The following is an 11,343-nucleotide window of genomic DNA, read 5'->3' on the forward strand; positions in this document are numbered from 1 at the left end:
AGATATTTTTTTTTACATAATACTTAAGTGACCGAATCGTTACAAAAAAAAAATTCCATTCATACTATTTGAATTAAAATTATAAATTTAATTTAATGAACAACGTTAGTTAAATTACAACGAATGTAAGCATCCAAGAGCAAAAACCAATCTAGCCTTTTCGGAAAGGATCTATTATTGTCTACCATAACTAATTTTCAATACATTGTATAACATTTAATTTAACTCATATTTTTTTTTATAATTATTAAATATAAAGAAATAAACTTTATTCCACTAATTAAGAGAATAATGTTTCAATCTTTAAACAAAAATTTTTGACTCTTTTTTGGAATATTTGATTTTATGAAAATCTTAAAATTTTAATTTACTTTTTCTTAAATAGACGTACAAACATATGAGTACATTTGCGCAATGAAAAACTTTTTTTTTTTTAATTTTCACTCGCAGGAAAACCAGAATTGTGAAAAATTAAAGAAAAACAAAAACAATTAATATGCGCAAAATTTATGATTCCTTTCCTGTTGTATGCGTGTGCGGATGTTTATTTTTAAATATTTTTAATGAATGAAATAATAAAAGGAAAAAAAAAACTGAGAAAAATATTAACTGTCCCCATCGCTTTTTCCTAACAAATAAATATTTTTAGATTTTATATGTATATAATATGTTTGTATGGGTGTACACATGTTACTTTTGGATATCTTAGGTATATTATGTATGCATATATAAAAACTGATACATATTATATTTGAATAGAATTAATTATAGTATTGATGATTTTTTATATTTTGTTTGTAATATTGCAAATGTTTGTAACTCATTTAAAATACTAGTTTTAATTATGTTTTTAATGATCAGTTAATATCTCAGTGTTAGTCAAATTCAGTTTACTGTTGTTCGAAATAAAATACAATGTAGCTTTAAATTTGAAATTGTCATTGCCCATAACTTTACATTTGTTTTAAATATTGCCTCTAGAGATTTCATACTCAATGTGTGTTATGATTAGAGTAATAAAATATATGTAAGATTACTTTATTTAAATATTCCAATGAACTTCTAATTAAAAATATGGCCAGAATGTAAAAATAAATCTACAATAAAATTACCGAATTTTTAAGCGTAACGAAATACAAGTCAGTTTCAAAATTTTTAAATTTTCTATATCTTATAGTACATTCTATATCTTATAGTATTTTTCTATATATTATAGTATTTCTTTCAACAAAAAAAAAAAAATTGAACAACGATCTCTCTCAGCACTTTTCTTTTAAAGTTCTAGGGTTTTTTATTTGAATTAAAACAAAAAAACCTTCGGAGCATTGGTTTTTTTTTGGATCGCATTTTAGTAGTCTGGATTTCAGTTCTTTCTTTAAGTTTTAAGTTAAGATTTTCGTTCTGAGCCTCTTTAGGAAATATTCGCAAATCGCCAATATTAAATGCAATAATTTTTTGGTATATTTAAATGAATCTCTTTAAATGCAATTTATTTGAAAATATATTTAAAAAATTTTTAAAGAGTATTTCAATAGTAGCTTTTCGAAATTAAATGTTTGTGTACAAAATTGTTGTATTTTGTAAATTTTTATTTTATTTGAAGCATTTTAATAAATTTTCCTTGACTTTCAGTTTTTGTTGGATATTTTCATTTTAATGCATCCTAAGAAATGTCCTAAATATGTATAGCTAAGATGATTTTCAAAAATTACTTTAATTATATAATGTAGTATTTTTATATATGCATTTTTGTGCATTTATAAATGTAACATTTATTGAACATTATACCAGAACTCCGATCTTCTGATGCATTGACATAATTATATATATATGTTTAACTTTGTTCTTTTGTCGCGAATTCGACAATTAGTGTGGGCTTAAAGTTTTTAATACAAATTTTCTTGAATTGATCTTTCCAGTTTGTTTTGTTGCTTCGAAAGGCGATTATAGCTCAAATTACTTAAAATTAGGTTTTTAACTATTAAAAAAAGTATTTATGATAAAATAAAAATCAATTTTTCATTATCTAATATCAATTATTTTTAAACAATATTACCATGTTGTTAAATTTATATTTAGTTATATTTAAATAAAGAAATTTAAAATAAAAATAGCATTGTTAAATCATATTTTCTGTTATATTCCGTTGTTGTGTATGTGCAAATGCACACAAATGTGGCGAATTTGAAGTTTGATGTAATTTTGAAAAAGAAAAGTTCTGAAACTAAGGGTACATACAATTTAAAAAGTTATGATTATTTTCATTTAAATTAATGTTAAATGGCAAATTTTTTTATTTAATATTTCTTAAAATGTTAAGCATCTTACTTGATTTAAGTTATGCTACTATACTGTATAAAAAAACTGGAGAAAAATATAAAGGGCTCTCATATTAAAAAAAAAAAAAATAAATAAAATTTAATTTTACTTTTTCTTTTTTAAAATGGCTTTTTATTATTATTTTTTTTTTAAACCTAAATCTGAAATCACTCTAAAAAATATGAGGAAAAAAACCTTGTAATTTTTTTTTTTGCTTTTCTCTTATTTGTTTTGTATATATAGAATAAGAAAATCTCTAACTTCGACAACGTAATATTTCATACATATATTAATGTAGGAACGTATGAAAGTATATACATATTTATAAATGTTGTTTTAGATACATACAGTTTGTAAAATATACATTCGTATAAATACATATGTATGTATATAAACTGCGCGATATACATCGACTGTAAGCGCGTGCGGTGTTTTTCTTTGCGTAGTACGGTAGCTCAGTTTCAGTAATCCAAGAAAAGAAGCACATATTATAATCCAAGACTTATTTTTTGTTTTTTTTTTTTTTTTTGCCATTTCATAGAGATAAATATGTATGTATATAAGTATATACATATGTAGATATTATTATGATGATAAAAATGAAATAAAAGAGTGAATATGTGATATTGTAATAAATGTTTAAAATTTTATATATAAAAATAATATATGAATATGTATGTAATATTATAATGTAAGTATGTAAATAGAAGTAAAAGAGACAAGCAAGAGCTACCACAAATATGAGTAAAAAAAAATGCAATGTGAGTTCGTTGAGTTCGTTATTTTAATTTTTTTTTTCTGCTTTTTTTTTCTATATATTCACAGCATAAGTTAAAAAAATATAAAGGTAAGGAACGGAGCTCTAAGTTTGGTTTCACCTTTTTTTTTTATTGTCTTTTTTATATTCAATTTTGATTTGATTGTGTTGTAATAGACTAATAAAATTTTTTTCGAATGGAAAAATTTCGAAACACAAAAGGGAAATGAAATTTGTTTCAAATACAAAATAATTTACAAATTTAGAATTTCCATTGTTTATGAGAAAGTCTTTTTGTAGCATAATTTATTGCTACGCACGAAAAATGCGCAAGTGTGTATTTAAGAATTTAAGTGTCAATTCTGTCCAACTTATTTTTTTCTTTAAAATTTCGATATTATTTATTTCGAATTTAAGTAGCATTTTCATTATTAATTCGTTTTATTAAGAGTTGACCATATTTTATTTACTTAAAAACTAAATGGGGTTTTCTTTTATAAAAAAAGATTCGAAAAAATTATTTCGAATAAATATTTAATTTTATTTTTTTAAAAAATTGCCTTGTGTATGCATTAGTATAGTTAATTAAGTAACTTTTGTATAATAAAAATTAATGTGTATATAGTTATTCTCTTTATCTTTGCTCTATAAGAAATGAAAATAGTTTTTTAGAAATTTCTAATTTAAAATTATTTAATTTTATTATTTTAAGAAATAAATTAGTTTAAAAATGTAGTTATTGCACTTAAGATTTGAAATTAAATCTTAAAATCAATTCCAAACCTCCAGACCGATAATTTATTAATTTTGATTTCAACTCAATTCAAGTGAAGCTTTTATTATAATGAACAAAAAAAACTATATTCCGTTAAATTGCTTCAAAATCTTTATGGTGATAATTTAATCAATATAAATTTAATACTAAAATTAAATTTTAATTATTTTCTATCAATAAAGAAGAAAAACAATTTAAAATTGAACATTATTTTTGAATAAAGTAAGTCTACATATTAATTTTTCAATTCATTCAACCAAATACCAGCACAAAATTATTATCTTGCATTACAAAATTTAATAATAAATGTAAAAAAAAAAAAAGAAAAACGCCTCAAACCACCACCTTCGCTTATTTGAAAAGCTAATTAGCATAAAACGAGGGCGATTCAATATATTATTATATTGGATGGCATTATAGATCTACATTAAGTTATACTAAATTTTTGTAACATTGAATATACGGCTACGTACACACATATACTATACATAATGTCATATATGTGTGAAGTTTATGTAATGACATCGTGCATGCATTTTAACGTTTCATTTTTATAGGTAAAAGCAGGTATTTTTATTATAAAAAATAATTGAAAGCATGCGTGTATGTATGTACCTAATATGAACATGTTTCGGCTCAAAAATTTTTCAAGTAAATAATTTTTGAAATTCGAAAAAAAAACAACTCCTCCGCAATTCAAAGTATTTACGTACAATACTTAATAGTACTTAAACAACATTGCAAGTCAAATTAATTTTAGTGTTTTTTTTTATATAGGCATGCAAAATCTTAATTTTTTATTTTAATTTATTTTATTTTTTGTATTTTTGCCAGTTAATATAAAATTTTTTGCTAACTAAAAAACCAAAACAGAAAATTTAATAAATTTTATTTTTGTTTCAATAAATTTTTAAAATTCATTCTTTCGTAGGATAAAATCAATGGTATTGACTTGATAAAATGAAATTATCTGGAAACTGTGAAGAAAAATAACTATATTAGCAATCTCTTGATATATGAAATCTTTTCACAATTTTATTTCAATTTTCTAAACAAAAATTTATAACAGCTTTGTTTTGTTTTAAATTTTTGCATTAGTTTTATGGGCTATAGCGTTTTTAAAGCAAAATTAAAATAGTGAAAAATATTCTCAAAAAACCTATAGAAAAGACTCTTTTCTTATTCTTTTATCAACTCTATGAAATTAATTCTGAACTAAAAAAATTGAGAAGCTTAATAATTGATAATAAAAGGAAAACTTTCAAATTTTTTTATTTTTAACTTATTTGAGACAAATGGGCTCTTTATTTTACATGCTTTGTACCTTATTCACAGGGGTTTATTCTAAGTATCGAATGACTAAGTGATATGAATGAATAATCATAATAATAAGATTTATTATAGACACGAACCATTTGTATAAATTGGTTTTTGTTTACAATATTAGTATTGAACTTTTCACGACATATATAACGTATCACTTAGTACCGAATTAACTCGGAATAAGTCCTATTATATTTGAATTGTATGCAGCACATAGTATACGTTAATTAAATTTAACAAAATACAAATGGCCGAATGTGGCATATTTTAATTCGGTCATAATCGGGCGATGTTTTAAAAGCATTATATTATTTTTTAAATAAAATATAAAAAGATTTTCAATACATAATCTAGCAAAAGAAAAAAGTTTAATTCAATAAAAAATATATTTTATAAATTCTAAATTAAATAAAAATGTAGGAATGTAGGTTGATTAAAATTTTACTTCAAATTATTGTCTACAGTGTTACGTACATTGAAAATAAAATGATTGTACCTGAACGTAAATAAAATATTTATTCTTTTAATGTGAATAAAATTATGAATTTTAATTGTTTTTACGAATTTTTAATATACAATTGAATTTTAATACATAAAATATTCAAAATATTTTTGTTTTTTTAAACAAATTCTTAAATCCATAATTATTGTAAAATATGCTTATTTCATATACAATGTTTTTAATTTATTTTAGGTACAACTATATTTTTTTTGTTATTAATTTTTTTCTATAAAGCACTTAATGTAGTTCTTTTCGAACAATTCGAAAAGTTGTTTGTTGATTCGAACAAACCCTTCAAATTGTATATACATATGCGCTAATATTTGAGAATTATTAATTAATCATGAGCTTGGTAGAAAATTTCAAATTTTAAATCAATCAATTGATTACTGAGGTATGGTATTCGACACTCCTATAATAATTTCTTTCTCCGGTACACGAAATCTTTTTTTATTGGTCATTCGGCAAATATAGGAAAAAGTGACTATAAATTTCAAATAGGTTATAAAATTTTTAACAATTATAACTATCAATAATAGTAGATTCATTATTTTAAGGTATATGTATATAAAATTGAGTGAAATATTTAAAAAAAGGTTATATAATGTATTTATTTAAAATAGTTATAAATTACAAATATTATTCATATGGTAAACATAATATTTACGTATTAATTCCTTTATATTATATTCTGAATGCATTTTATTTTTATTAATATAAATAACTATAAAAAGAAACCAGTTTTCTATACTCAAAATTTATGATTCTAACTATAATTACCATAATATAGACTAGTAATTATATGTAAATATACTTGAGTCTTGGAGGATTTGGATGTAAGATCAATGCATAAGGTACTATTTAACGCAGGAATATTGTATTTATTTTTTATTCTTATTTTTTTAATGTATGTGTATTGCTTTTATATAGCTTGTATCTTTCTAATATCGGGAAGCCAAATATACCTGTCTGACTGGTCCATTTACGATTAATTTAATATATTATTTTTGTTTTTTCTTATATTTTCTTTACATTTTAATTTTATCGTCTTCTTTTCAATTTTTGGTTTATTTAATTTTCTTGTTCTTTTTTTACTATATTATAATATTAAAAATATTATTTAATAAAAAAGAATTCTTTTACGTTAACTTCTCGTTTTTACATTGCGTTTTGAAGTCATTAACATTTAAACATTTTATTCATTATTCTCTCTTATTCCAAGTAGAAAAATAATTATGAAAACAAGTGTTACCTTTTTTTCATTGTTTTTAAGTTGGTGTTATTTTAATTTTATCTGTTGTGATATTCAAACTGTAATCAATTTGTTATAAAATTTACAAAACCAGAGTTAAATAAGCTCTTACTTCCAAAATGCAAAATCGAAGTGCAACTGCAACGTATTATTGATCCAAAATCTTGTAAAAGAAAATGCTTCAATGCAGCTTCTTCCAAAATTCGTAAAAAAGTTTGCCACTTTTTGTAAACAAGTCAAAAAAATGTTAACGAATTTAATTTTTGGCATTTGTGTTTAATGGTAACATGAAATATGACATTGGTAACAACGTCATGTTTCATATATATTGCTATCTTTTTTTACTGCGGCAGTTGTTTCCAAAATGAAGAAAAACTGCTTTGCATTATGTTGTTTACAATTTTAGATCATAGATGCACTTACGTACTTAGTTTAATTTAGTGGATATCAAAAGAGTCGGGAATTTAGGTTATTTTTTAGAATATTAGAGAAGTAATCAGATTTATATAAATGTAATAATATGACATTCTTTTGAACTCGATTGTCTTAAATCCATTTAGGAAAAAACTGTACTGTTTCAATAAAGAAAAAGTTTAAAGGCAAAAATTTCAAACACTTCAGAAAGGTCTTAAGGAAAATATTGAAATTTTTAGTGTCAATTAATAAACCATCCTATGGATTGCTGGGAGCATAAAATTTTTTATTATTATTATTATTTTTATTTCTTGTTATTTTTAGTGATCTGATGTCGAGTACTCTTTATGGTCAAAGGAAGTCTTAAAATTTAATATCATTTTAGATTTAATTTTTGTTTTTTTTTATTTAGGGTTTTTTTTTTTATTTCGTTAGTTGTCTCTTATTTTTAGGGAAGGTCCAGCTTTTATAATCTTAATAAATGTATACTCGTATATATATATAGATATGTATATATTTATGTATAAAAGATACGACAAAAAAATAAAAAAAAGAAAGTAATAATAATTTAATATCATTGGATTTCAATTCCATTGACTAAAAAACTAAACAAGAAAAGAAAAGAAAGACAAAAAAAAGTCAAAAAATTCAGAAAAAATTTAAAAAGAAAATACTAACAAGAAGAGTAAAAGAAGTAGAAGAAGGATGAGAAGAGGCTGTGGTGGTGCGGGGATGTGGGTTTTAAAAAAGAAACTTTCAGATTTTAACCTTATGGATTTAATTGAACAAATACACTCACATACTTACAAACATAAGTACGAACATAAATTTATTTTGATATTTTTTGGTGCAGGTCTTTTGATCGATCTTAAATGACTGAATGATTATGTTGGTAGTTTATTATGTAAGTATGTACGCATATATGATTCTTGAATGCAATAAATTTTGGAGCGTGTTTTCAAATTTTTTTTTTCATTTTTGTTTTACAATTTTTTTATTCCTTGTTGCCTTTTTTTTATATATGTATGTATAGCGTGTATATTGATATAATTTTTATATTTTTCTTTTGAATTAAATTTGATCTTCATTCAGCCAAGAATAATATATAAGGCTATTCACTAATATTTTAAGATTTTATATTTTATTTCAATTCTTGGTAACTTTATCATCATCTGATTATTGAATTTGGACAAAACAACAAAAAACAAAGCTGGATTTTTATAGGTTTTAAGTTTTTTAAAAGTTAACATAAGAGTTTTTTAAGAGTTTGTACATAATGTATTTTTCCTTATATGTTACCATATGTATGTTATACTCGTACAATAATATAAAAATGAAAGTAAATATGTAGCTCAATATAATTTAAATTTTTCACCCATAAATAACATTAATGATACAAGTCTTAGAAAAAAAAAAATTATAAATTTTTATTTGAATCAAAATTTTAAATTTATTTATTTTCTTTTTAGACGGTTGTTTCATAGACAACGAAGTATATAGTCTTATTTGACACCATATTACGACATCGAGAACACAATATTTAAGTTTTCGTACTATAAAAGAATATTATCAATTGTACGCAACATTGTTATCATATATCACGAGAAAAAAATCAGATGGGAGATTATATTATATAGAAAGTTCCAGAATCAATGGTGAGGCATTAAAATTGAAAATATCTACAAAGTTTTATTTTTTCATTTATTTTCTAATTGAAAAACATATTACAATTTTTGTGTTGAACATGATAATTCAATAGCTGGTGTAATCTAATTTTAATTGTTTTATAAAATTATAGTTAATAAAATTGTTAATTATTTAATTTTTTTAATTTTGTTGATAAGTTTCTATTAACATCAAATTTAAGCATTTATTGCTTTGTCAGTAGAAAACATAATTAATTTCACTTGAATATATAATTGCAAAATGTTTATTACATTTATTCATGCTTTCTCCGAAGTTTACATTTCGAACTAAGAAATTTTTGTTCCTTAGGTAGAAAGCTGAAATTTAAAATGTACATAGATAGAAAGCTCAAATTTAATATGTACATAGATCTTTACTAGAAACTTATTTCCATAAAAGAAAACCTATCCCCCCCCCCCCCCCCCCCCGTTAAAATTTACCGTTATCTTAAATCCAAATTTTTGTTATCGTTTTTCTTTTAGACCTCAGGTTGTAGGAGTTTGAAATTTTTGCAATTCTTAGATACTAATAAATAGTTCATTTGATTAGAAGAAAATTTTTTTCTGCCTTCAACCCTTCTCAAGTTATCGCTTCTCGAAATTTGTAAATTTTGAATTTTTGAATTCACCTTAAATTTCCGAAACCGTAAGCCTTTTTAGACTTCTATAAACACAGGAAGCTAACTCATGCAATTCACCCTTAAAATCGAGTATTATGTAAACACCTCTTTAAATTTTTTCTTGCAACAATTCGTAAAAGTATCTTTTTTTTAGAACTTTCTTATGAATTCAAATAAAATAAATTCGCCACTACAATAGCCCCAAAGTTTGAAATTTTATTTAAAATCATAATATCATTCTTAATCTTTTTCTATATAATTATGTATTTTTTTTATTGTTTTCGATTTTGGAATATTATTATATATCGAATTAGCATTTGATGAGGAATCAATAATTTTTGTATAGGTATTTTAACAAAAAATCTAAACAAATAATTAAATATTTAAGAAAATATGTAGTAAAACTTGTGTAAAACAATACTTGCATATTTGTAGAAAACTAAGAATTTTATATTATTTATATATACTATATAGAGTGAGAGAGAAGTTTGAAACCCAATTGTGGAAACGATTCACCGGATATACTTCCTTTTGCCACAATTACAAATATATGCATATAATACAGAATAATCTTGTGTATGTGTGTACATAAATGAATATACAAAAGAAAAAAAACGAGAGACAAAACAGCAAGCAAAAATGAAATCATTTCATAGAACCACTATTGACATCCGCTTTTTGGTTAAAAAAAAAAATATTATTTGTTTTTGTTTCTCCACTGTTTTATTCCATACATGAATATTTTTCCAATATTATCGTTTTTACTATAAATACGAATAATATACTGGTAAGCAATAAAAATTGCCTACCAGAGAAGCCTATACAACATCAAATACATTTTATATACGAATATTCGTTTCATAGATTCGTATAGATAAACGAGATATTCAAATCCGTCCTCTTAAATAATAACAAGAAAAGATCTTTATTTTAGAAATGCATTCATATTTTAAGAATAATTAACTACTTTTAATTTTTAATACTGTTATTGTAAGAATATATTGCTTCGAAATAGATTCGTATAGATCTTACAACATTTTTATTGTATCTAAATATTCTTAATTCTAAAGAAAAAATTATAATACAAGTAATAAAAATTTCTAAAATTTTTTAAAAGCAAATTCATGACATATACAAAATAAAAAGGAATTAAAATATTCCCATTCTCTTCTGTTGTTTGAAATTTCGGCATAATTAATATTTCCTCTAAAAAAAAAACATGATATTTTTGAATAGCATAGAGAATGATGATCGTACAAATAAAATATAAAGACCAGAAAGATATTAAAATTAAATTTAAAAAGTATAAAAAATTTTAATAATTTCGAAAATCTCTTACTAAGCATATGTACATACTATATAGTAATTATTGTTTTTGTGTTTCTTTGGAAAATTTATTTACTCATTTAATTTAATTCTTGAAATTTAGATTTATTTTGAGCATATTTTATGAATAATGTTGTAAAAATGTGTGTTCATCCTATAATAAGCAGTCTGTTCGTTTTCTATCTATCTTTTTATGGTTTTAAAGTTTATCATGTCCGATATCATTTATGTAAGTAAAATACAATTGATAGAGCAATTTACAAAAAATTTCAAAATTGATCTGTAAAGGAATTGAATAGTGCCCTGTTTTCGTAAATTCAAAATGTGCACAAAATTTATCAATGAATTTGCAAAATATATGAGTAAATGT

At 22.7% G+C, this 11,343-nt stretch overlaps 1 protein-coding gene across 1 annotated transcript in view; it reads left to right on the forward strand.

The window, feature by feature from the left end:
* Positions 1–9,010, forward strand: part of LOC129610346 (iduronate 2-sulfatase) — an 11,222-nt gene extending 2,212 nt beyond the window's left edge. The window contains exon 5 of the mRNA XM_055522901.1: positions 8,812–9,010. The gene's annotated coding sequence lies outside the window, so the exon portion shown is untranslated. The remainder of the gene's footprint in view (positions 1–8,811) is intronic.
* The last annotated feature ends 2,333 nt before the right edge of the window (positions 9,011–11,343 follow it).

This window comes from Condylostylus longicornis, unplaced genomic scaffold, assembly GCF_029603195.1.
Source record: "Condylostylus longicornis isolate FDR11 unplaced genomic scaffold, ASM2960319v2 ptg000044l, whole genome shotgun sequence".
Taxonomy (NCBI): Eukaryota; Metazoa; Arthropoda; class Insecta; order Diptera; family Dolichopodidae; genus Condylostylus; species Condylostylus longicornis.